This window comes from Cupressus sempervirens, chromosome 7 (genome assembly GCF_028749045.1).
Source record: "Cupressus sempervirens isolate cs-2001-9-10 chromosome 7, ASM2874904v1, whole genome shotgun sequence".
In the NCBI taxonomy this organism is placed as follows: Eukaryota; Viridiplantae; Streptophyta; class Pinopsida; order Cupressales; family Cupressaceae; genus Cupressus; species Cupressus sempervirens.
Genome location: NC_143124.1, coordinates 521,492,676 through 521,519,378, shown reverse-complemented (window position 1 = coordinate 521,519,378; position 26,703 = coordinate 521,492,676).

The following is a 26,703-nucleotide window of genomic DNA, read 5'->3' as shown; positions in this document are numbered from 1 at the left end:
TAGAAGGAATACCTAATGTAGCCAAAGTTGATGTAGAGGGAAGAGTTTGTAGCTTGGTAGATGAAGTGCTTGGCACTATTATCAATGAAGTACTAAACTAGATTGGTGGATAGATTGATTGAGTGCTTGTGCTTTCAATGTTGGTCATAATCAATCCTGCTGAGGCTATCTCCATGCTTGATGTTATCAATGTTTTTCTAGGAGAATGAGGAAGTGAGGCTATGACCACTATAACAATCTTAAATGGGTCACTCTCCTCAACATCTTGTGTATCTTCCTTGGTAGCTTCCTACCCCTGTTCCTCTTCATTATCTGTAATATTAAAATGAGTCACCTTTTCATCATCTTTCTCTTCATTTCTCTCCTCCTGATCATCATCATCATCCTTATCACTTACACTTACAACAAAATCACTCAGTTTGTGAAGAAGATAGACATTCTTCCATTTGTTTATAGAATTCTTCACAACATGCTCAATTTTTTTCAATAGAATAAGACAAGTATTAAATCTTAAAGTTAACTTTTCTTCATTTTTCTTCAAAGATTCTTTCACCTCCTTATCATTCAAATTTTGCATAAGCTACCTTAGGGTCTTCTCATATATATCTTTTATAGTTTGCATGGAATGCTCCCATCTTGGTTTAATCTTATCCATCAAAGCATTATGAATCTACTAAGTAAGCTAATCAGGTGAGTATTTCCTCTTACCCATCTTGGATACCAATATATATTTTATCTGCTTTAGCTCACCAGAAATCTTGGTGTCATATTTTAGTGCTTTGAAGTTTGTGATTCCAAAACCTAATTCCAACTCTTTCATTCTTTCCTCAAATGTGGGTGGAGACCTCTTGATGATTATGTTTCCTCCTACTTTATCTACTTTCTTCCTTGATGATCTACTTGTGAACATGACGGTGGATGTTTTGGTAGGCTTGGTAATGATTACCTTACCATTCTTCTTCAGTGGCTCTTCTTCTTTTAACTTTTCTTTGTCCTTCACTTCTTCATCCTCACCTTTTCCTTTAGTTAATAGAAGAGAAAAACTAGTTTTCAGTTTGGAAGTCCTCTTCTTGCCCTTGTTAACTACCTAAGGAAACTTAATTTCTAGTTCAATTTATAACTTTGCCTCATCATAGGTGCCAAAGTAAGTAGCCTTGGGATCAAATAGCTCATTTATTAATACCTCAATTATGTCCTTAGTTTCATCAAATTTGACCTCATATCCTAGAGGTTTTACCCATGCAATTCTTGGCCTAATTTCCTGAATATACACCTTGTCACTATCTACCATGAAACAAACATCATCTTTATAATCCCCAACTAATTTCCTTGGAATCAAGAACCTATTATTCAATTTCTCTTTAAATGAATCAAAATAGTTGTCCATGATACTTGCATAGTTCTCTCCCATTTCAGTAATATACTCATTAATTTGATAAAGGACTGACACATCTTTTCTACAAACAACAATACATTTTGATGGGAAGAATTTTTGAACATAAAAAAATAAAGATGTCAAGAGTGAACCAAATTTACTTGGATTATTTTTGGAAGTCCCGATGCTCTCCATGTTTTTGTTGAACTGTTTCAATAGTAACTTGACAAGGTCAAGAGAACGATTATTCTTGACTACCTTATATGCCAAATCAACTAATTCAAATAATACAATGTTCAATATGCTTAAACTATAGATTTTGTGGGCAATGCCATGAATACTAAACTTCAATTCCATGTTAGTGACACCACTTATCTTCATTCCCCTTCCATCCTTCTTGGCTAGGGTTTTCTTCTCTAGTTCAACCTGGCCTAAAGTTTTAGTCATTTTAGCTTTTCTAACATTGGGAGACTAGTGATCCTTTGGATCATCTTCTTAGTTATCAAAATTGGTTTCTCCAACCATAGTTGACCATTATGGACTTGCATTCTTGGTAGAATTTGGAACCCATTGTTGTCTCATCTACTTTCTAATGTTATCATCTTTTGCCTTCTTTTCATCATCAATTTTTCTAGTATTCATATAGTTCTTGGCAAGATGAACAAGTTCTATACAAATGAAACATCTTTTGGTAGTATCTCTTTTTCTCAAGTGATGTTTTTCACAATTCATTCCAATGTGTCCAAATTCTCCACAGTAATAACATCTGCAACAAGTGTTGTAGTCCCTCCAAATATAGCTTTTATAATCTATTTTTTTGGATTCAATATCTTAGTTTTGCATTCTAATGACTTTTATCCATGCTTCTTACATTTGTGACATTTTCCTTCAAATTTAGGTTTTTCTTTGCATTCATTTTCCTTATGACCATGCTGATTACAATTGTAGCATTTTACATTCAATTTTGTTTTCCCATTGCTCCAACATTTTTTTAATGTATGACCTATCTTACCATAGTGATTGTAAGTAGGTTTATTCTTTTGAGCTTCGTGCTTGGATGAATCACCTTCTTCTGTATATCCAATTCTTGCTTTTCCTTTTTTTCTATAATGACTTTTCTCATTTAACTAATTCATGTGTACTTGGGATTTCATCATCCTTTCATTGGTTTTCCTTTTAGTGTTTAGATCATTCTATAATCTTTCATTCTCTGATCTTAGATTCATGATTTCTTCATTTGCATTGGTGAGCTAATCAATGAAGTCTTCTTGCTAAAGGGATATGTTTCTAAATTTCATTATTCTTTCCTTCTATCTCTTTTCTTATCTTTTTTTTCTCTTTCATGACTTCACACAATCTTACTAATTGAATTTCTTACTCCCCTCTTAGTTTTCTTACTTCTTCTTGAAGAGTACTATTCTTTTCCAATAGTTCTTTGACTACTTCATTGGCTTCATTTGAATTTCTTGAATGGATGTCTTCAATTCTTTCTTCAATGTAGAGTAGATCATTCATTTGGATTGCACGATCTTTTCTTCTCTTTAGAGATTGAGAGAGTTGCTCTTTTTCTTTCTTGAGTTGTCCAATAGCCAATTGCAAATCTAGCTTCTCATTGTCAATAGCCTTGTCCAGTCTAAATACCTCCATTGCCTTTGTTCTTTGCTCAAGTTGTTAAACATTTCTCTGAGAACCACAATGCTCTGATACCAATTGTTGAAAATATTATGATAGGCTAAGTTACTGAGAGAGGAGGGGTGAATTAGTAACTTATAAAACTTTATCTTTAATTACCAATTAACCCTTTATGTATATTATGATCTAATTGCATGCATGAGAAACTGAAAACATTAAAGCATACATAACACTTTTGACACTCAATTTTGGTGACCTAGAAACCTTCCAAATAGAAAGTAAAATTATGGTAAAAAGGATGCCAATGCTTTCCAAGAATTTCCTTTGCCTTTGGGATACCTTCTTGCAAGTAATGCTTTAATGGCTTCAAGAACATTGTTAGAACTATCTTCCTCTTCACTTTTAAATTGTTTTCTTTTAGACCTTTTAAATTTCTTCTTGAGTGATACCTTGGCTTCAAATGTATACTCAAGATTTCTAGAACTAGGAGTATAATTATCATAGTTATCTAGTTCAAATGTTGTCAACCTTCCAACTAGTGCATCCAAAGTTATCTTGTGATTTGGATCACATCTCATTTCTATAGTTGACACTCTGATTGCATAGATAAGAAGAAGGGTTTTGAGTACCTTGCTTACCACTATTACATCATCAATTGTTACTCCAAAGGAATTTATAGCACTGACACTGGCTTTAATTCTATCAACATATTTTGCAATATTTTCATCTTCTCTAATTTTTATTTGATTAAACTGGCCTCTTAAGCTTTTGGCCTTGGCTCTTTTAACATTATCATCACCTCCACAAACATCCTTCAGTTTGGTCCACATTTCATGAGTAGTAGCACATCCTTTAACTTCATCAAATTCAACATATTAAGAGCTTATGCTATGTCAATCATCATGATATTATGATTTTTCAGTTTAGCAATTTCTTCTATAGATATTGTACCAGTAGGAGCCTTATAATTAGTGTTTAAGTATGTCAAACCTTAATCATTGATGGTTTCCAGATGCAACTTCATAGGTTCCTACCATGTTGCAAAGTTTTATTTGTTCAACTTTGGAGTCTCTCTTCTGTAAGACATCCTAATCTTTAGCTTAGGTCCATGGAACCTTATTTGCAAGCACCAAGAAGCTCTGATACCAATTGTTGGAAATATAAGAGGAGTAATTGAGAGAGGGGGGGGGGGGGGGGGGGTGTGTGAATTAGCTACGGCTAAAATAAATCCTAGATCCCTTAGATGTCAATACAAATCAAAACTCTGACTAAACTGTATTATGTTGTAACTCTACAAACATAGATGCACTTGACTTACACTAGCAAATATTCTAATTTGGAAAATACTAAAATAACTTGATAACTACTTAACATGAAAATATTTAAGATTTTATCTATGATTAATCTTACTTAAATTAGTTGCATACACATGAAATAAATAACATGAATACAATTGACACCAAGATTTAACATGGAAACCTAATTTGGGAAAAACCACCAATTGCAACTAGTTACTGTTTTTCACTCTTCTGAAGTGAGCCTTGTTAGGAGCCAACCCTATTATAGGTTACAAAATACACCGTTAGGTGTGACTCTATTAGAGGATTTGATCACCCTATTAGGAGTGGCCTTGTTAGAGGTCTTTATACAATTCAATCTAGAAATGCCACCTTGTTAGAGGATTTTCAAATAGTTGTTAAGCCAACTCTGTTAAGAGATTTAAATTTTTACTACAATGGTTAGAAAGTAACAATGAGATGACATGATTTTTGATGCAACTAAATTACTGATTATAGATCTCAATTTTGGCTTTTATACTTGATCCTTTCTAATCGAATGTATGATTTTAGCTCAAGAAGGATATTCTTCTTATCCTTCTAATTTGCTTCCTCTAAGCATAATCAAATATTGTATTACATTCCATACATTCAATCCTCAACTTGACCTTATATAATATCTTACACATTATCAAGTTAGCTTGAATACAACTTAGAATAATTAATACTCATCTCCTTAGTTAGCTACAACCAAAAAAATCCAATTGAACTCAATATGCCAAAATAAGATAATCCTTCATAAGATGACAATGCTTGGTAGACACTAACTCAGAAATGATTTTCCTATGTTAACCAAGTGAACTCGGTTAACATTGCATATTCAAAAATTTACTTTGGTAGCCAAGTGAGCTTGGTTAACATTGGTTCCATCCAAAATTTTCTTCATTAATCGAGTGAGCTTGGTTAACACTCAACTTCTGCAAACTTTCCTTTGATGACCGAGTAAAGTTGGTAGACACTATATTCTAAACTAGGTGAATTTTGGAATGTTTGGCAGACATTGGAAACTATCTATAATGCCTGAGTGAGATCAACATACATTAAATGGAAATGATATGACATTTTGTGTAACATCAAAGACAATACACAATTAATCAATTTTCAAATGATTGTGATTAAGAAGAAAAATATAGGAGAATATGGTGAAGCAACAATAAGTTTTTTATTTAAGGAATGACCATGATGTTCATTGTTGCTAATAAAGTTGAAACTAAACTTAGAAACATTGTGATATATAGAAAGTAAAGTGCAAAGTTGATGTGTATGTGAGTGGATCAGCCTGAAGGAAGAAATAGGATGAATAAAGGACAAAGAATGAGTAAAATGGAGATCTGAGACAAAAAGGTAGTTGCATACTTGATTAGACACTTTTGATGTTACTCTCTAATCATTGTAGCAAAAAATATCTTAACCAAGTGGACTTAATAGTCTTATTTGTAAATCCATTTATATGGTGACATTCATTTTAATTTTTTGTAAGTCATTTAGAGAAGGCAACTCAAATTGAGGAGTGATAAGGTCTAGATGATCTTTGGTGCAAATCCCTTAATAGAGTCACATTAACAATATGTATGTAACCTTTAACAAGGTTGGCTCCTTAGAGAGCTCACTTCAGAAGAGTGAATATTTTGGGTTGCTAGTTCCTAGGTGGTTTTTTCCTGATAGGGTTTCCATGTTAAAATACTTGTTTCAAAATGTGTAGATGTTGATTGTGTTAAATATTTATTTCATTTTGCAACTCTCTCTATATATACATGCATATATATACATGTATATTTATATATATGTTAGAAATATAAGAGGAGTAACTGAGAGGGGAGGGGTGAATCAGTTACCACTTCAATAAACCCTAGATCCCTTAGATGTTAGCACAAAACAAAAACACAACTAAAAATACCATTGCTTGAAAAACACACATGCACTTGGTTAGTATTGATATAACAAGCTAAGTGTGTAGTTCCTCCCAACCATAATAACATCATGAAACCTCAAAGGTCCTAGCCATTCCTTGTGTGTAACATCCCAAACTATCAACTAGATAGTCAGAGTAGTCTTATAAGGACGTCACTACTAAAGTGTAATAACATCAGAAGAATAGGAAATCTAACATGCTAAACTAAAAGCAATTGATACTCCAACCAAGCAGATAACATCATCAACCCATATGCTAAAAATCATAATGAGAAAATGCATCAATGAACTAACATCATCTAAACATGATATACAAGCATTCCAATGAAAGCATAAATCACAAGAAAGCATACTTTGAAACCTAAAGTACCAAGTGAAAACATCTAGCAATGGTCATAGTGGGATAATAGACCATCTTTGTACACCGATCCCCTATAGTTGTATATGTAGCTATGCCTCCCAACCACATGAAACCTAAGGGTCCACTCCTGCCATGCTAATGGAGATAATGATCTAACCAAAAACACACATAAAGAAAACATCCATGGATAACACATGCAAAATAGTAATGAGGACTAAAACCAAGCTCAAAGACAATGCATAAACCACAGGTCCTAGTTAGACACTCAATGGGCTACTATGTAGGGGCTGACATCATGGAGATTTTCATGGTATAAGATAACTCATACTTCCCAATGGAAGGAGAAAATCCAAAACATTTTTATTATCTTAATTTCATTACCAACCCAATATTTTTATTTAGTTATCACTTACTTAAAACTTCCTTTGCTAACCCATGGGAGTAGTCACTAGGTTATGAGATAGAAGACCCTCCATATGCTACCCTACCCTAACCATGCTCATCCAATGATGAGTGACCATAGGCATGCACATTCCCAATCTAACCCTAAATGATAATAACTTTCCAAATTACCACAAAAGATCAAGCCTTGCAATTGACCCAAAAAATGTACATGTAAGTACTCATGTATGGCACACCACCATCATGAATATCATAGCACAAGGACTAGATGAGAACACAAGAAAAAATATCACTCAACTAAAAAAAAGCTCTGGAGGATGGATGTGGCATGTATCCCTATGCAACAACAAAAAGTGCAACAAAGGTCTAACTGACATCTAAATGTATGATCTAGCTCCATGACCAACATCATGCCAAGAAAACCCAAGAAAATAGGGTGGCACACAAAATGAGGTAAAAACCCCAAAATTGGAAAACTTCAAAATTAAAACCCATTTGGTCTTTGGGCACAAAAGCCTCAAAAATCCAATAAAATTTGGGTTTGGACATCATTTACAAAATGACCAGCATAACGATGCAAAACTCCAAACCCTCATCCCAAAAATTGGGAAAATGTTCATACCTATCCAATTGGGAAGAACCAATAAACAAAAATGGAGGAGAACACTAGTTCTTAGCTTTTAAACAAACAAATACTAGAAATAATACTAGAAACATACCTAAACTAAGAAAATGGGATAGTCCTACCTGATAGCTAAAAGGGCTAAAATGGAAAAAAACCCAGTAAAATAAATAACCCACATATGTGGTCCAAAATGATAAAAAAGAAAGGTCTCCCTGAGCTAGATCCAATGTGACCATCCTTGCAAAGATCCTACACTTGTAGCTCTCACAATGAATAGAAGTACAACCCTTCAGAGAAGTTTTTCAAAAAAAATCTCAATTTTCCAAATTGGAAAAGTGAGAAGTGAGGAATTAAATTCCTCTTTTAATACGTATTCACTTTTTGAGTGAATAATTGATTAGGAAAAATAGCTAGATAGACTAGCTAGACTTTGAATCGACCCAAAAAGAAACATGCTATTCCTAGTAATAGGAATTCATCCATGGTAAAGAACTTAGAAATTAAATTCAATAAAACTTAAAGCCTACAAACCCAAAATCATAGAAATTCCTTAACATCTTTCATGATAAATGTGAACCTCTAAAGGTATAGACACACTTGCAAGTCTTTTCGCATAATGAAAATTAGTCCAGATTTAACAAAACACTAGAAGGTTTAATTAAACATTTAAATAAGATAGGTCAACCATATAGGGATGAGATTGGTAAAATATCAATAGTTGAATCACTAACTCCATGTGCTACTACCAGGGCTATAATTATTGCACACTAAAATGCATGATCAAGTGCAATTGCATATAAGATCATAGCTGAAGCATTAAAAACATTAAATTCCCAATTTAACCATTTATTCAACTATACTGAAATAATCCATTTACATCATTCATGTTTACATAAAGCATAAAGAAGCATGAATGAAGTAAATAACCATAGCATTAAATCCATCACATAACATAATTAGAGACATTACCAAATACTAGATAACCAACTATCATCACAAAACATACTGTCATCTCAAAATGGTATCAATGTGCAAATATGATAAATTGAACAAAATAGTAGTGAAACATCTATAATACTGAAATCAAGGTATAACATTTGACCCTCAGGTCATCTCAAAAGTAACATAACACGAGTATCAAGTATCTCTTGAATCAAAATATAACCAGGTTCATACTACGAACACAAGAGACACTACATCCTCCCCCACTAGCATAGGCTTACTCCTAGAAGCCAACAAAAAAGATAGGGATACAATCCTCTCAATCATGTAGTATCTTCTCAAGTAGTAGAGGTCTCATTGCTTGGGTCCCACTAGACCCTTACCTACTTGATGTCTCAACCTTTCAATTCAACCTCTAATGTTGAAGGATAAAAATGGGCTCCAAAGTAAGTTGTCCCTCCTCCACCTAAAAAGCGTCCCAATCAAGAACGTGGGTAACATCGAGAATATACTGTCTCAAAATAGAAACATTAAAAACATCGTAGATACATGATAGAATAGGTGGCAATGCTAGATGATAAGAAATAGGACCAATCCTCTTGAGGATCTCAAATGGTCTGACAAAATGTAGCACAAACTTATAGCCTTTCCCATAATGGATGAGGATCTTTCTCAACTACACTCTCAAAAATACCTCGTCACCAACAGAAAATTGACAATCTAACCTATGGGTATTTTCATACTTCTTCTACCTATCTTGAGCAATAAAAAAATGTCATCTAATATGAATAAACTACTGCTCTATATCCTGAAGCATCTCTGGACCTAAGAAAACTCTGTCATCTAAACAATCCCAACTCAAAGGGGTATGACATGGTCTACTGTACAAAGCCTCAAAAGATGACATGCTAAGAGAACTATGATACCCATTATTATATGAAAACTCAACAAGTTATAAGTACTCCTCCCACTTCACTTGCCTATCCATCACATACATGTGAAGCATATCTTTCAAAACTTGGTTCACTCTCTCAAGCTGACCATCAATCTCTGGGTGATAAATTGAACTAAAGCTAAGCTGTGCACCCAAAGCATGCTAGAGAGACATCCATAGTGTAGAAGTGAACATTGGATTTCTATCCAAAATAATCTAATAAGGTATTCCATGCAAATGAACAATATCCTCTAAGAAAACATGTTCTATAGAAGAAGTTGTGTAGGATGCTCTCATGGGAAAAAAATGTGCTACTTTGGGCAACTTGTCCATAGTCACCATAATACAATCATGATGTCATGATGACATAGGTAACCTAATGATGAAATCAATAGATATCATATCCCACTTCTACTCTAAAATGGTATGCGATTACAAAAGATCTGCTAGATGCTGATGCTCTGCCTTCACTCTCTCACACTCTAGACATCAAGCAACAAAATCAGAAACATTGTGCGTCATCCTTGCCCAAAAGTATAGTTGTTTACAATCAACATGAATCTTCTTGACACTAGGATGTGTGGAATACAGTACATGATGTGCTTCCAAAAAAACCAAGGTATGAAGGTCACTAGACACAGGTACATAGATATGCCCCAAGTGTCATAGTAGTCCATCAGACTCAAGAAAATAAACTAAAAATATTCCCTCAAGGGTACATCTAGACTCAATCTCCACCCTCACCTCCTAATATCAAGTGTCACTAGGCAAAGCCTCCAAGATACGACCTCACAAATCCACTCCTAATTACATCACTGATATCTCATGTTGCTTCCTACTCAAGGAATTTGTGACAAAATTCTCCTTCCCCTTAGTATAGTGAACATCAAAGTCATATTCACACAAGAATTCCATCCAGTGATGTTGTCGTGCATTTAAGATTGACCGAGTAAAGATATGCAGCAAGCTCCTATGATCACTATGCAACTCAAACCTATGTCTCAAAAGGAAATGTCTCCAATGAACAAGAGCATGCACTATGGCCACAAGTTCCAAATCATGAGTGGGGTAGTTAAGCTCATGGTCCTTGAGTTTTCTAGACTCATATGCAATTACACAATCTTCCACCATCAACATCGCACCCACACCTTCCAACAAAGCATCTGTGAAAACCAAGAAATCACCTACAAGATTATGTATTGCAAGGACTGGTGCACTAGTCAAACACTCCTTAAGAGCATTAAATGCTACCTCACACTAGTCTAACCAAACATACTTCTTCCCTTTTCATTGAAGAGAAGTGATGGGATGAGCTACTCATGAGAAATCCTTCACAAAGTGACGGTAATAACCTACCAATCCCATGAAACTACAAACTTCAAAAATATTAGTGGGTACTAGCTAATCCATGATAGAATGAATTTTCTCTAGATCCACTACAATACCATCACTAGTGATGATGTGCCCCAAATACTTTATCTCTAACTCAAAGAATCTACATTTACTCACATTGTTGTACAACTAATGGTCTCTCAAGCACTACAAAACCTAATGTAAATGGACCTCATGCTCCTTAAGAGTATTTGAATAGATCAATATGTCATCCAAGGACACAATGACACATTGATCATGGTACATGTGAAATAATCCATTTATCAAACTCATACATACTGATGACACATTGGTTAACCCAAAGGGTACAACCATGAACTCATAATGCCCATACCATTTACAAAAAAATGTTTGATGAATGTCAGCCTTTTGGATACGAAGCTAATGGTATCCTGACTCAAGATCAATCTTTGAGAACACTCTCACTACCTTCATCTAATTGAATAAGTCATCAATCCTAGGAAAAGGATATTAGTTCTTCACTGTCACCTTATTCAACTTCTGGTAGTCAATGCATAAACACAAAGATCCATATTTCTTTTTCATAAAGATGACTAGTGCACCCCACAGGGATTCACTAGGATGAATGTGGCCCTTAGTCAAAAATTCCTCCAACTACAATCTAAGTTCACTTAACTCCTAAGTAGTTATGTGGTAAGGAGCTTGTGAAATTGGCTCCACTCTTGGTGTGAGATCGACACTCTCACTACCTTCATTTGATTGAATAAGTCGTCAATCCTTGGCAAAGGATATTAGTTCTTCACTATCACCTTATTCAACTTCTAGTAGTCAATGCATAAACACAAAGATCCATATTTCTTTTTCATAAAGATGACTAGTGCACCCCATAGGGATTCACTAGGATGAATGTGGCCCTTAACCAAAAATTCCTCCAACTACAATCTAAGTTCACTTAACTCCTAAGTAGTTATGTGGTAAGGAGCTCATGAAATTGGCTCCACTCTTGGTGTGAGATTGATGTGAAAATCAATGTCACATTGTAGTGGCATACTTGGTATCTTAATAGGAAACACATATGCATACTAACAAAGGAGTGGGTGATCATCAAGTGTTACTGTATGGATCTTGGCTTCCTCAAGATCACTAACAAAAACAAAAAAACATCTGACATCCCTTCTACACACTTTACTTCATTTGATTAGCTAAGATCATCCAAAGTGAGACTTGTCTTTGGACTCCCAAAAGTTTCACTTGTCCACCTATGTCATCAAAACACTATACTGACTTACGGTGGCAATCTATATTCACCTAATGGATGAATAACCAATCTATACCCAACACAATGCCATACAATCCTAGAGGTAGGATATGAAGATCTACTATGGTGGTGAAGGTACCCAAGTTCAAAATACAACCACTGACCCAAGAATATTTCACCACTTTGGAACCGATAGCTAACTCAACCTACCACCTATTGACCTAACATGCTGCCACTACACCATATCACTGAACAAGAGATGGTGAAATAAAAGAATCTAAAGCACCCGAGTCAAATAACATTTAAGATGAAATATCTTGCAACATACCTATAGCCTTGACTACTGTACCTTGGTACTTAGCTTGATTGTTATCAACCATCATAAATACTTGATGATTCCTACCAACATCTCCCACTATAGGCTTGGATCTAATTTCAACTCAACTCAATCCTATAGTTGGTTCAATAGGGCATCCAAAATCTTTATGGCCAAGCTAGCCACAAGAATAATAGCTTCCCACAAAATTGGAACCTATTCCATGACCACCTTGTGTAGCACCAAGATAAGGTGCACTACCCCTACTAGTGTTTTGCTAACCACTCTGAGGAGGGCAATCCTGCTAAGATTTTTGACCATCAATCTAGTTATCGCCCTTCTTTTTGGAGGTACTTGAAGCCTATCCACCTTTGGCCCAAGACCTATTCCAAAACTTACAATGTGATCTACCTTGAGAGGGTGTTGGCTGGGCTTGGTAATTCCTTGAGGACTACGTAAATTATGCATCTTGACTTGAGTTTCATGTACTATGGTTCTTAGAACCGCATTTGTTGCTAAACCCTTGGTCACATTACTCTCCAAAATCCTTTCCTTCTCCATGGAATGTGCAAGTTTCCTTGGCTGGTGAACATAGACATCACCAATGATAGATTCCTGAAGGCCCCTAACAAAATGTTGCATGAGGAGTGCCTCATCATGTTGGTAACTAGAGTAATATCTCAACCCAAAGAAACACTTTTCATACTAGTATACTATCATGTTTCCTTATTTGAGTTCATGAAACTCATCAGTATAGGCCTCTCGATACTATGGAGAAAGGAATTTCTCCCTAGATCCCTCCTTAAAGATCTCCCAAGTGAGATCTGCCATGTCAATATGAAGTTTCTTGCACTCTATATCCCACCAGAAGGAACCATGTTCCCTCAAATGAATGATAGCACAATGGGCCTTCATGTTTCTTCCATAAGGTAGTAAGGAGAAGCAACACCCCATATCCAGTAACTAGGTCTTAGCCTTGAGTTCTATCCCCTAGCCATCAAAATAGTGGTGGTTTGGATCTTTGAAGTTCCCCCATCATTTCAATCTGAGTGAAATCATCATCATCTTTACCATGAACCTTCCATTAGTGCCTTATTCCATTGGGTGGTGTATCATGTTCCTCTTCCCTATGCTTAGAATTGTGGAAATCTCCATGATGAGATTCCTCTTCCCAACAATCATCACATTGGTTTTTCTTAGCATGAGGTCCCAATCGAGCTAGGATCTCTTGTAGCAATGACATCAATGCCCCAATTCCACCTTGTTCATTATTGCCTTGTTCTCCATGTCCATCCTAATATTCATCTTCTTGGTGTTCTTTTTCATAGTTATTCCTTTGGTTACCACCCCAACCACTAGGTCTACATGCATGAGGCATATGATAGAGATATCAAGATATGAAAACATAAGTTAGAAATGCACAAAGGAAAACACAAACATAGTGTAAGCATAACACAAAGATCCCAATTTGCAACATGGGCTCTGATATTAGATGCAATGCTCTACCTAGAGATCCTTGGGACAAGGATAAATATAAGCCAAGATAAAAAAAAAGAAGAAGTATAGATGCACATGACATACAACATATGAGGATCACAAAGATTGTAACAGAAGACTAAACAACCATCCAAATGCCAATGGTTCTCCAAATGCCACTACTAACCAAAAAGACTAACAATAGAAGGATGTAAATGATTTCAAATCTAAAACACTCCAAAATCTAAATGCAATTCCAAGGTATCCAAGAATATGAAAGAGGGTAGCCAAAAACACCTCTTGAAAACTTTTGGTCAAATTGAAAAGTTCCCACTATCCACTTGAACAAGTTTTTTCAAGACCTAGGTGATACTTTAATTCAACACTATGTGATACTTTCTAGTATTAGGAAAAATTTCTAAAGAAGGAGTGGGATACTTTTAGGGTCTAGGTGACATTTCTCTTGAAGCCATGCAATACTTCATAAGTATCATACAAACTTTCTCTAATGGGCATGCAATTATTTCTAGTATCACATGATTCTTTTTCTTTGGGCATGTGATACTTTAAAGTATCATGTAGTGTTGATGCATGGTTTCCCAAGAAAAGCAAGAAATGCTCCAAGGAAAACAAGGGGATAAAACAAGAAGTTGGATCCTCCACTCTAGGGAGTACCAGATCCACAGTTGAGACATAGACACTCGAAACACTAACTACAAGACAGAAACTATGTCTAACCATATAACATAGTAGTAAAGGGAAAGAACTAAAAGCAACATCACAATGTACTAAAATAACAAGCTAAGTGTGTGGTTCCTCCGAAGTATAATATCATCATGAAACCTTGAAGGTCCTAGCCATCCTCTACATGTAACATCCCAAACTAACAACTAGATAGTCAGAGAAGTCTTATAAGGACATCACTACTAAAGTGTAATAATATCATAAGAACATGAATTATAATATGCTAAACCATAAGAACATGATAGGGTTGACTGGAATTTTTAAAAAAGAGGGTTGGAAGCTTTTGGTTTTAATAAGAAATTTTTGGAGTTGGTCCTTATGCTGGTTTCCTCTACCACATTTTCTATTTTTGTTAATGGATCTCCAACTCCTTTCTTCCATGCTTCTTGTGGGTTAAGGCAAGGGGATCTACTTTTGCCTATCCTCTTCATTCTTATGGCTAAATGCTTAGGTAGTTTTGTGGAGAAAACAGTGTCTATGGGGGATTTTGTATGGCTCAAACCTTTTTTCTAAAGATCTTACTTGCTCCCATAAAAAAAATTGTGGATGATTCTATTGTTAAGGGAGAAGCTTCTGTTAGGAATGTGAGGAACATCAAGAAAGCTCTTGAGGGTTATGGGCATACTTTTGGCCAAATTATCAATTGGAATAAAAGTGTGATATGTTTCATCAATGTCAATGACAATAGGAAGAAAAAAATTAAAAGAATTATTAGCTATGAGATTGGTACCCTTCTGGGCTCTTATCTTGGTTTACCCCTTTGTCTTGACCGATCTAAGATTTTTTGGAGTTCATTGATTGATAAAATCCATTCTAAGTTAGCAGGTTGGAAAGGTTCCCTCCTTAGCTAGGCTCATAAGGTTATTGTTCTCAAATCCACTTTATAGATTGTGTTGTTGTATGCTTTGAGTGTTTTTAAGATCCCTAGAAAGTTTTCTTTGGCAATTGAGAAAATTAAGAAACTTTTCTTATGGATGGGTATGGAAAGGAAGAAAAGATTGGATTTGATTGCATAGGAGAAAGTCTACATGCCTATCGATAAAGGAGGGCTTGGTATTAGAAGGGTTGCTTCTATGAATGATTCTTTTCTTTCCAAGCTTATTTGGAGATGGCATAAAGAGGAGGGAGAATGGAGAGACATTTGGAATGATAAATATAATAGTGAGAATCAAGATTTTAAACTCTTCCTTAGCAATGAGACTTTACAAGGGGGTTCAATGATTTGGAAACAAGCTCAAAAAAATAAGAAGATTATTAATAAAGGGGTCAAATGAAAGGTGGGAAATGGGAGGACTATTCTTTTTTGGGATGACATCTAGATTCTTGATCATTCCCTTAATTTAGATAAGAGATGGAACAACTTTATGGAACAATGCAAGAATATTTTTGGGATTTTTGTTGAGCATTACTGGGAGGAGGATAACTGGGTTAACCTCAATAGGGTGGCTAACAAACTTAACGATCTTAACAAGATTCTAAATGCTATCTTTTTAGTTCAAGAGGAGGATTCTTTGTGTTGCCCCATATTTCATTGTCTAATCGATTAGCAAAAGTGAGTACTTGTGTTTGAATGAAAAGAGCAAACTGTTGGTTTTGTTTGAGTCTAGGTCTAAGTCCTTGTAGGTTAGGAGAGTTTCTATCAGACCTTCCCTTTTCTCCCTCTCCTCATTCTATCCAAGTGGTTTTTCATTTTGTTGAGTAATCTAATGGGTAGGTTAGTGCCTAGTCTAATGGGGATTCATCATAATCACTCAAAGATCAACTACAAGCTATATCCATTTACGACTTATCAATATGTGAAAAACTGATGCTAGTAGAAATTTGGAAATCATCTTCTCCTTGGTAGGTTTCTTATCCATGAGGATGATTTCCCACAAAGAGCACTGAATGATGCACACACATCAAAAATGTGCAAATAATAAGGCATCATGAAAAAAATCAATGTTTCATTTGTGATTATGACCTTAGAAAATGGTGTAGATTCATTATGACCCTCATAATCATCCTTGGCAAAAAACTCAAGATTGACTTCTCCTTGGCGAGTTTTCAACCCATGAAGTTGGTTTTTTGAAAAGGTAGTTTGAAATAAAAAGGAATGTTAAGTGGTTCTCAAAAATGTCTTCACATCTCATTTAGAAATTTTTGACTTCAAGAGTGCTGATTGTCCAATGTTTGACTAAGAAAGGAAACATTAGCGGAGAAGCAGAAACTATCTTCTCAGTGAGTTTTCAACCCATGAGGATAGTTTCCTGAATTCCAAAGAAAATCAAGCTAATGGTATAATTGGATTCACAATTCATGTTTAGAATATGTTAGAATGATAATAAAGAAAACCTAAACACTATGAAAAGAAAAAATAATCAGGATCTAACTTGACAGACATTCTCCTACAGAGTATCCTAATGGTAACTTCCTGAAAATTAAAGGAAAATAGGAAAGTAAGTTATGCATACATAGAAATTTATTTTTGAGCTCATTGGTGTAGTGAAAAACCTCTAAATTTCCATTAAACTCTCGCATTTACTATTCAATGGGTATCTCCTTAAATTCATTCATGTGGTACAAATTCTGAAGATCAATGGATGAATTGAAGTTTCCATATATAGAAACATAAATAGTTTAATGAGCTATCGCTCTTTCTTTGACCTATCATTTTGTTAATGTGCATAAGCTTTTTTGAAAAGCCAAGGATTATTACATTAACCATTCCTTTTAGTTTCTTAGTTCAAATATTGTTCTCAAAGTCATGGCAACTAGGTTTGTGGGTTTCAATGGATTGACTAGAATCAAATCCCAATTACAAAATTTCATAGACAGTTCTCTCTGCTTCAATGAAATGGAGGATTTTCAAAGGAGTGTAAGATTAGATTAGATTTACCCCATCATTGAGAAACTTTGAGGATGCAGTTGATCGAAGCCACTAGTTTTCTAGTTGTAGTTTAGGTCCAGAGCTAATCTATGAATGCATACATCATTACAACCTATAGACAAGGTAGATTGTGTTTCCTAATGACATAGTGTTGATTTCAATTGATAGAAAAAATATGGTCAATTGCCTCCATATTGTAGAACAAGAAGAATTCCTAGACTTGACCTTTAGGGGAGCCATCTTCAAGTTCTCTGCAAAGAAGATGATCTAGAGGAAAGAAATCATGTAGACATGGTTCCAGAAACCATATAGTGCTAGGAGTAAAGTTCCTAAAACCTTGTTTGGGACCAACCTCAAACTAGAGATTATTAATATTCTAGTTCTCCTACATAGGTTGAAAGTGAGGTAGAAGCTTTGAATTTCATTGAGCAATATTTCTTTTTATTACAAGTCATTCTCTTTAACACTCAATACACTGATTGGGCTCATGAGGTAAGGAAATTCTATCCAATGCTCTCCGTGTAGCCAAATTTTATAATACATTCTATATGTCATCTTTCCTCATCTATATGTTGGCTTCATTGAAATTATGGCCAGGCTTCCCAAGGATAGAGAATTTTCTTGATGATGTGAAATCTTATGAGTTTTATCCATGCTTATAGTTACATAATAGTTATGCAAAGTATGTGAAAGTAAATGATGCATTTACCATGAGGAATTGTAGGGATGATGTCTAGAAAGAAGATTCAGTCCTGAAACCATGGCTAAGATCAGCCATTTTGGGAGTTATTTCATTCAATTCTCATCTTTCTCTTATTTGCATCTTGTAGCTTTCAATAGATTCCCTTTAAACTTACCAAGGTATCCCAGTGATATGCTCATGTTGATTGAGATTGTGTGGTAGGCCATTCAAGTGAAGATATTGAGTGGGAGCCTAAAGAAGAAGGGTGAATTCACCATGAAGGTGGGGGCTTTCAGTTGCGATACTCAATCTAACACCAAGAATATGTTGAAGGTATTTGAGATGAAGTATAATCTAGACATGTACAAAGTCCTGAGGGCCATGTTTGACCCGAATGGGTATGCTAGGGATGTTTTGTAGATAAGAAACATAATAAAACATATCACCACCATTGAGGATTATTGGCTTGACTACAAGGATGAGTTTGAGAGCTATGATCAAGCCTTTTCCATATTAATAGTTGATTAGGTGAAGATGTATAAAGTTAACATTGATGTAGAAGGGGTGGAGGATGATGGCCAAAAAATTTATAGAACCACTTACTTGACCAATCTTAGAGGCACTCGAATAGGCTTGAAGCCTTATGATGACACTGGGGAAGAGCTAGATATAATGATGGCTAGAATCTACAAGAGGTTCAAAAAATGGGTTGAATGGACCACAACTCAAAGAAGTCAGAGAAAAGGCACATCTGTTCAAGCTTTCCCAAAAGTTGCAGTGGTTTCCTCTTCCCATAGTGATACATCAGGTGCAACCTTGGCTATTACTCAAGGGCCAACATAACCATCAGGTGGAGGTGATCAACCTCCTAAAAAGAGCATTCCTCTTGCCAAAACTTGTTAGGGTGGCTCTCTACCAGTGATTGGAACTATAATAGAAGTTGAGAAGAAGAAGACCAAGGAATTGAAAGATGGTGTAGTCATAGCGGCTCTGTCACCCCATAGTAGTCTAATCCCATCTATGAGTGTTGCACTACTCCTACAAAGTAGTCCCCAATTATAAGTGGTCGATCTTGGAGATGGTGGAAGTAGTGAAAGTGAGTCTACTTTGTTTGATGAAGTAGCGAAGAAGACTATAGAAGTAGAGGAAGGCCCTAAATCTTCAAAGCTCATTTCATAGATCTTGAAGAATCCTTTCTCTTCAGCAATGAAGACATTGACCCTGGTCAAAAGAAAGATGTTTAGTATAGACACATTTGGGACTGTGTCCAAGGTGATTGACATAGAATCATGGCTCAAGGAAAATTTGGATAGAAAAAGGAAGAGAAAAGAAGAGGGAGTTCCTAATAAAGAAAATTTTCTTTGGCTATCTACTCTGCATGAACATTGAGTAAAGTCAAGAAGCAAAAGACCCTATCAATTCTTGCACAAGATCTTGACATAGGGCATATGACTATGGAGATTTCCAAGCCCACTAAAGATAGAGAATTGAAGACATGTTAGCAAATGATTTTGCCTTGCATTGTGTGGATCTCAAAGAAGTAAGACATGATACTAAGGTGGGCTTGTGGAAGTCAAAAAATGATGTGATAGAGGGAAAATTCAAAATCCTTAAGTTATAAAAAGTTAGAATGAAGGTGGAGATTCATCAGCTTAATGGCTTCGCTAGGTAGTTAGTCACCTTGTTGGTAAGAATATCAAGAATGCTAGTCACCAGTGATCCTATTGCTATAGACGTTCAAGAACTCATCTCCTAGTTACAAGAAGATAAGAACTTTAGGTAGACTAGTACAGAATGGAGTGAAAAACTCAAGTCTAAGGGAATTTCAATCATAGAGAAAATTGGTAATGTAGTGTTGAGGCTCAAAATAGAAAAGGATAATATCTCAGCTAATCAAGCTACCCTAGTAGCAGAGAAAGTCAAGAGTGAAGATTGCATTTCTTTACTAGAGATAATTATTTATATGAAGGCTAAGGAAGTTGTGGAGGTAAAGATTCTACCTAGAGGAGACGATGTAGGATTTGAGCAAAAGTGCACAACAAATCCACGAAGCCCAAGAAAATCTACATGTAGAAAACCTGTCACAGAGAAGAAAGAGACAAGAGGAGGCAAGGGTTTGATTTGAAAAACTTAGACAAAGAAAATATTATTCAATGGATCTTCATAATGAAAAATACAAAGAGATCAATTGTTATAAAAGAGATCGAAACCCGAAAAGGGTAACCTAAAGCCTAATAAAGCTAGGTTGCACAATATAATTAATAAAATATTAATTATATGCACCTACAAGATAGCTTAAGCAAACTAGAGTAATAGGAAACTTAATTAATTAAATCAAAGTGATTTAATTAATAAGTACAAACAAATAATTACTCTAACACCCCCCCATAAGCGAAGCTCAGGAGGTAAGCTAACCTAACATAGCTATAAAAGCAGGAAACTTGGGTCCCAACAACAAGGCATGATCAGGTACCCAATCACAACAAAATCTCTATAAAGAGGAGAAATAGAGAAAACCACATGGGAAAAACCCTACTCCAAAAAGAGATAGAAAATAATGTTCTAGAAGAAGGAACAAAGAGAGATCAGAAGAGAATCATTGAAGCATGAAGAACCACAAAACTCTGTCAAAATGCTAATCTATAGAACCTCCATGGAAATAGAAGGCACAAACCGAGCATGTCTATATGGTAGATGATCCATCTCACTGAAATGCATAGGCAGCTAGCCACTACAATCACCTAGTATGTAGGATCAGGTACGAAATACATAGCTCACACCAATGAACCATCGAACCAAGGAAGCATAGAACAACAATATAACCCCCCCTTAATGCAGATAGTGTGAGGTGATAAGCAACTAAAAAGATGGGTCAAAAATCTCCTACAACATAGGAACCAAACACATTGAGAGTGAGGTACAGACACTTATAAAGACACGTGTCACCAACACTACATGAGGCAAAAAGAGGAAGAGGGCACAAAATTGGCAAACAACTATCCTCCCCATGGCACTTTATAAAATAGTGCAAGTACAACAAACCACAATGATGAAAAGGATCCTGAAACACAAGAGTGGCACTTTATCTTAGTGCATTGCATAAAGATGCTTACAATGAATATCAACAAGATCAGAAAAAACATAAGGCTGAAACAACAGAAGGTAGAGCCCAAAACAAAGTATCTGAAGCAACAAAATTGATCCCCAGACTTGAAACAGCCAGGATATCCACCAGCATGCAAAAATGTAGAAGGTTGAATAAAATATTCTTGGAGTAGAATCTAGAACAACAACTAGCATCACTAAAAAGAGCACAAAATATCTTTCCAGTGATATAAAGAAGTCCAAAATCGGAGATCGGATGCTCAAGATACACCTCCCCAAGTGCAAAAATAGAACATCCGACTTTGACTACCAAAATAGGAAACCAAACTACATAAAAACCCAAAAAAATGGTACCATCATCTCCATCTCAGAACCAACTTTCCGACACATTTTTTGGATTGAAAAAATACGTCCGTATGCTCAAGTTACGGAGAAAAAACCACCAGGGCCTCCAGAATGCATGAAAAATTATTTTTTTTAATAAAAAAATAATAAAAAATAAAAAAATTCACAAAAAAAAAGTGCCACCACTTTGGTGGAGGCAGAGTTGAGGAAGGCGGTGGAGTCATTGGTAACCGCGGTGGTGGGCGGGCAGCACCACTGATAGCGGAGGCTGCAGAGCGGCAGCGGTTGTCGAGAGCCTTTGCAGTCAGCGGATTGCCGACGGTTACCGCTAACTGCTATCAGTCTCAATGACTGCACACAGTTTTGTAAACTGCCGCAGCAAAAATTGTTATTTTTAAATATTTTTTGCCTCGGTCTGCGTGCCAATGGCCGTATGGGCCTGTCGGACAATTTTTTTTTGCCTCCCAGATCAACGTTGTCCAAATTGGACAAATTTTATATCAAAATGAGGGTTTTGACACTTTTTGAATCCATTCGTGAGGTCTATTTGGCCTCAAACTTCTTTAAAAATTAGAGACCCCCCTTTTTTCTCAGAAAAAGCTTGAAAAAATACCAGATCTAATCCACCAAACCCTTGTTCTCCCTTTTTCTTGAAACACCGAACAAGCTACAACAGATCTAGCTCTGATACCATGTAGGATTTGAGAAAAAGTGCACAACAAATCCATGAAGCCCAAGAAAACTTGCATGCAGAAAACCTCTCATGGAGAAGAAAAAGACAAGAAGAGGCAAGGGTTTGATCTGAAAAAACTCAGACAAAAAAAATATTATTCAATGAATCTTCATAATGAAAAATACAAAGAGATCAATCCTGATAAAGGAGATCGAAACTCAAAAAGGGTAACCTAAAGCCTAAAAAAGCTAGGTTACACAATATAATTAATAAAATATTAATTATATGCACCTACAAGATAGCTTAAGCAAACTAGAGTAATAGGAAACTTAATTAATTAAATCAAAGTGATTTAATTAATAAGTGCAAAAAAAAAATTACTCTAACCGATGATCCTTTATTTGAACGGCTACAGAGCATGCAATTCAAATCTAAAATGATTCTAGCTATAGAGGAAGGACTAAAGCAAATGGAAGCTAAAGTGAAAAATGGTCAAGACAGAGACTATGAATTATTAAGAGGTCTACATATAGATTCCTAGGTTAGTGGACAAGGAAAAGGGATAATAAGAGTGGCCATCATGAAAAATAACTTCTTCAATTATCTAGATGGCTTGACAGAGATATCTTTTGATCACCAAAATAGAGTGTTCATGCTCCAGAAACTTGGTAGGTGTATGCATGTGGCTATAAAGGAAATGTAGAAGCGGTTGAATACTATCAAAGATCTAGCCAAAGAGAATTCCAAGTTGCTCTTAAGATATGGTAATGCCCTTGTTCATAGGCATGAGGAATTGATATCAATCATTGTCTCTGCTAAGGCCTATAAGGCAAAGTCAGAAAACCCTTTCATATTTTGATGTAATGATTGTAAATGAAAGATTGGCTCCTTGCCATTTGTTAATGTTGAGGACATGAACTAATTTGAGTCCCATTTTGTAATAGTCATCTCAAAATCCTATATGTATTGAATTAAATAATTAATAAGAGGTCAGATAATTTTTGGTATGAAATACTTGATATTGCAGAGACAATTTTAGGGTATTTTGTGTTAATCATTTTATGTTCAATTCATTTTTTGTATTAGTTTTATGTTTTCTCTTTTTTTCTAAATTGAATCAAAGGAATGAAAAAAAATTTATTCTCCTATTTTGAAACAACAAATTGAAGATAATAGTATTGTTATTGGAAGTTCAAGAGAGATCCCTTTTCATGCTTACCTTTAAGTTAGTCTTTTCCTTTCCTAGAGCTAGAATCTTGCTGATGTCATTTTGGTCATAGATAGTTTTCATTACTAAATTGTTAAACTTTGTGGGTCCATAAGATGTGTGAATCCATAAACATGACTAATCCTAAAATCCAAATTCTTGCCTAAGTTAGTTGCTATTTAAGCCTAACTTTGTTCACCTCTCCTATTCTTGGGTTAAGAATATATCCCATTTTAGAGTTAGGAATAAAACATAATTCATTTCAAATTACAATTAAAAAAGGGAGCTATACCTTAGAATTTAGAAGGAAGTTATTCACTTAGTAACAACTTTCCAACTATTGTAATTAGTTATTATTCAGAAATATTGGGTATCCAAAGAGTAAAAGGAACGAACAATCTATTTACTAATGGATTTTTGGCATCTTTTCTAGGGAGACAAATAGTTGCTAGAGTAATAAATTTATGACATGAAGAAAAATGGTGTTACCTCATTAGAACATAGTCATAGTACTCCAACCTAACCTTGGATTCCAAGATGACTATGAAGATATAGTCTCATCCCTTAACACATTCATTTGGAGGAATAGGAGGAGCACACAACATCACACAAATTCTAGCTAGTTGTTAGAAGAAGAAAAAGTTAGAGTGGAAGCAATAGAAAGAGATATTTATAGGAGAGAACTCTGAAGAGCAGAAAGACAAGTAGAATACAAATCCTAGAGGAAAAATTAATCCAATATCCTAGACCAAGAAAGGTTTCTTAGAAGCACCAAAGATCAAGGTGGACAAGACCTTATTTTTGAAAAACTTACAAAACTTGGTTTCCCCACCATAGAATTACCTCAGCAAAAGGGTGATAAGAAAAGTTAGAGTAGGCCACCTTCACACCCTAGAAATCAAAACACTTGATATACCACTTGCTAGGTAATGACCTTACATAGAGTAGCTGCCCCTCCAGTTCTCAATTTTCTACCATACCTTGCTAGGACAATCCTGGCTACTCCTTGGGCCGCAACAATAGGTTTGTTAGAACTTAAAACTTATCACCCACTCCCATTCGGTTCAAGAAAGAATTTCCCTAAGTTTTTAGGTGATGGGAAAATTACTACTGATGAATATATCAAAGTCTTTTTTGCAGTTGCTCATATCATTTGGGCAATGGCTCAATCACAAGGAAACGATGAGGATGACTTTCAAAATAAGATTTAAAATGGCGAAAGATAAGAACTTCCTATTAACACAATTGAAGTCCATTAAAAAAAACCTGTTGTAAGTATGAGAGATTCTATTGCAACTTTCAATAAGATCACTAGTAGATTTCCTACTACTGATAGACCACTACTAGAAATTTGAAAACATTCTGCATAAGTGCAATGTCACCAAATATCAACTATGATCTAAGGAGATCATACCCCATGGACTTGGTAGATGCATAGAGGAAAGTGGCTGAATTTGAAGACAACTTGATTTCTGGTAGAAAATGGAAATGAGAACTTCATAGTAAAGGAAGTTCCAATAATAGCACTTCATCTAATGAGATGATACAAAAGTTGTCGAATGAGCTAGTTGTTGTGAAGAGGTAACTTCCTAGATTTAATCACTCCTACCAATAGAATTACCAAAAATTTTTGGGAAGGAATGTTGATGGAAAGTTTTCATAGCTTGTAGGTCCACAACATAGTTTGGCAATTGAAGTGACACCTAAGAAAGGGAATATGTGTGTTTTTCAATTAAGAATTGATCACAATAGTGAAATTTTTCCTAAATTTTTTTTTATGATGCAATTGTTGTCCACTAATGAGTTAAATACTACAATCCCTAGCTCTGAGTTAGATTTGTACTCAATTGGTGACTCTAGAAATTTATTTTTAGAGTATGAGTTAGACTTTGAGAAATAAGGTGAATGCTATGCAACTATTGATGAAAATTCATATATAATATTAACTAGGATCCAAAAGCACAAGAACCATTCTTCCAGTCATATTCTAGGAAGTGAGAATGTCCTTTCTTTAGGTACCTATCACCTTAATCAAGGAGCCACCATATCTCAACCAGGTATTAACAATAATCCTTTTGATTTCATCTAGTTTTGTAAATTTCTAGGATTCAAATCTCTCCCATTGATTACCTAAAATCTCATCCCTCTGAGTTAAAAAGATTAGTGAATCACTATAGATTTGAATTAGAATCATAAGGTTACTACTAAAGAAGACGATGAACCCCTAACATCTAACATTTTTGATCATGATGAACTGACAATCTTAGTGACCTTCCATGGAGAAAAACTTGACCCATTCTACATATCATTATGCATCAATGGGTGCAAATTAAGTAATTATATAATCAACTCAAGTGCATCAGACAATGTGATGCCTTATCCCATAGATAAATCTCTAGGCCTCACTCTCACTAAAGTTCATGGTAGATGTTATTCTATGGATGCCAAACAAGTCCCATTACTTGGACAAATTAAAGAAGCTTAGGTAGCACTGGCCTCCCATCTAGAGGAGAAACTATTGTTAACTATCTTGGTTGTGTATATCTCAACAAGCTATGGTCTACTCTTAAGAAGAAGTTTTTGTAGGGATCTAGGAGGAGAAATAAAATTGGATTGGTCTCAAGTAGTCATAACAATAGGAAGAAAGAAGGTTGAGTTGGAATCTAAAGAGAAAGCTAAATTTACAGTTCTTAAGTCAAATGACCCCAAAACCCAATTTCTTTACCAAGAATTAGAATTTGGTAACTATATGTTGTTTATTGAAGATATTTTAAATAATCAAGAAATCAAAGTCCTGGGAAATCAAATCCTTAGTGAAGAGGAAGAATCATTGTCTTTATGGACATTGGATTTTGATGGAAGTTGCTCCTCATTAGGGTTTAGTGCAAGTGTAGTGTTGATACCTCCTAAAGGAGAGCTTGAACCCATGGCTTTCAAACTCGAATTTGGGAATACAAATGACATAGAAAAATATGAAGCTCTATTACTCAAGATAATAGCTATGAAGGAAAAGAGGATTAAGATCCTAAAAGCTTGGGGTGATGCAAAGCTCATTATGTGATAGATCAAAGGAATTTTTTTGTGAAGAACCATAAACTAAAAAATTACAAAAATAGGGTCTGGAATGAAATAGAGGGGTTAGATGCATTCACAATT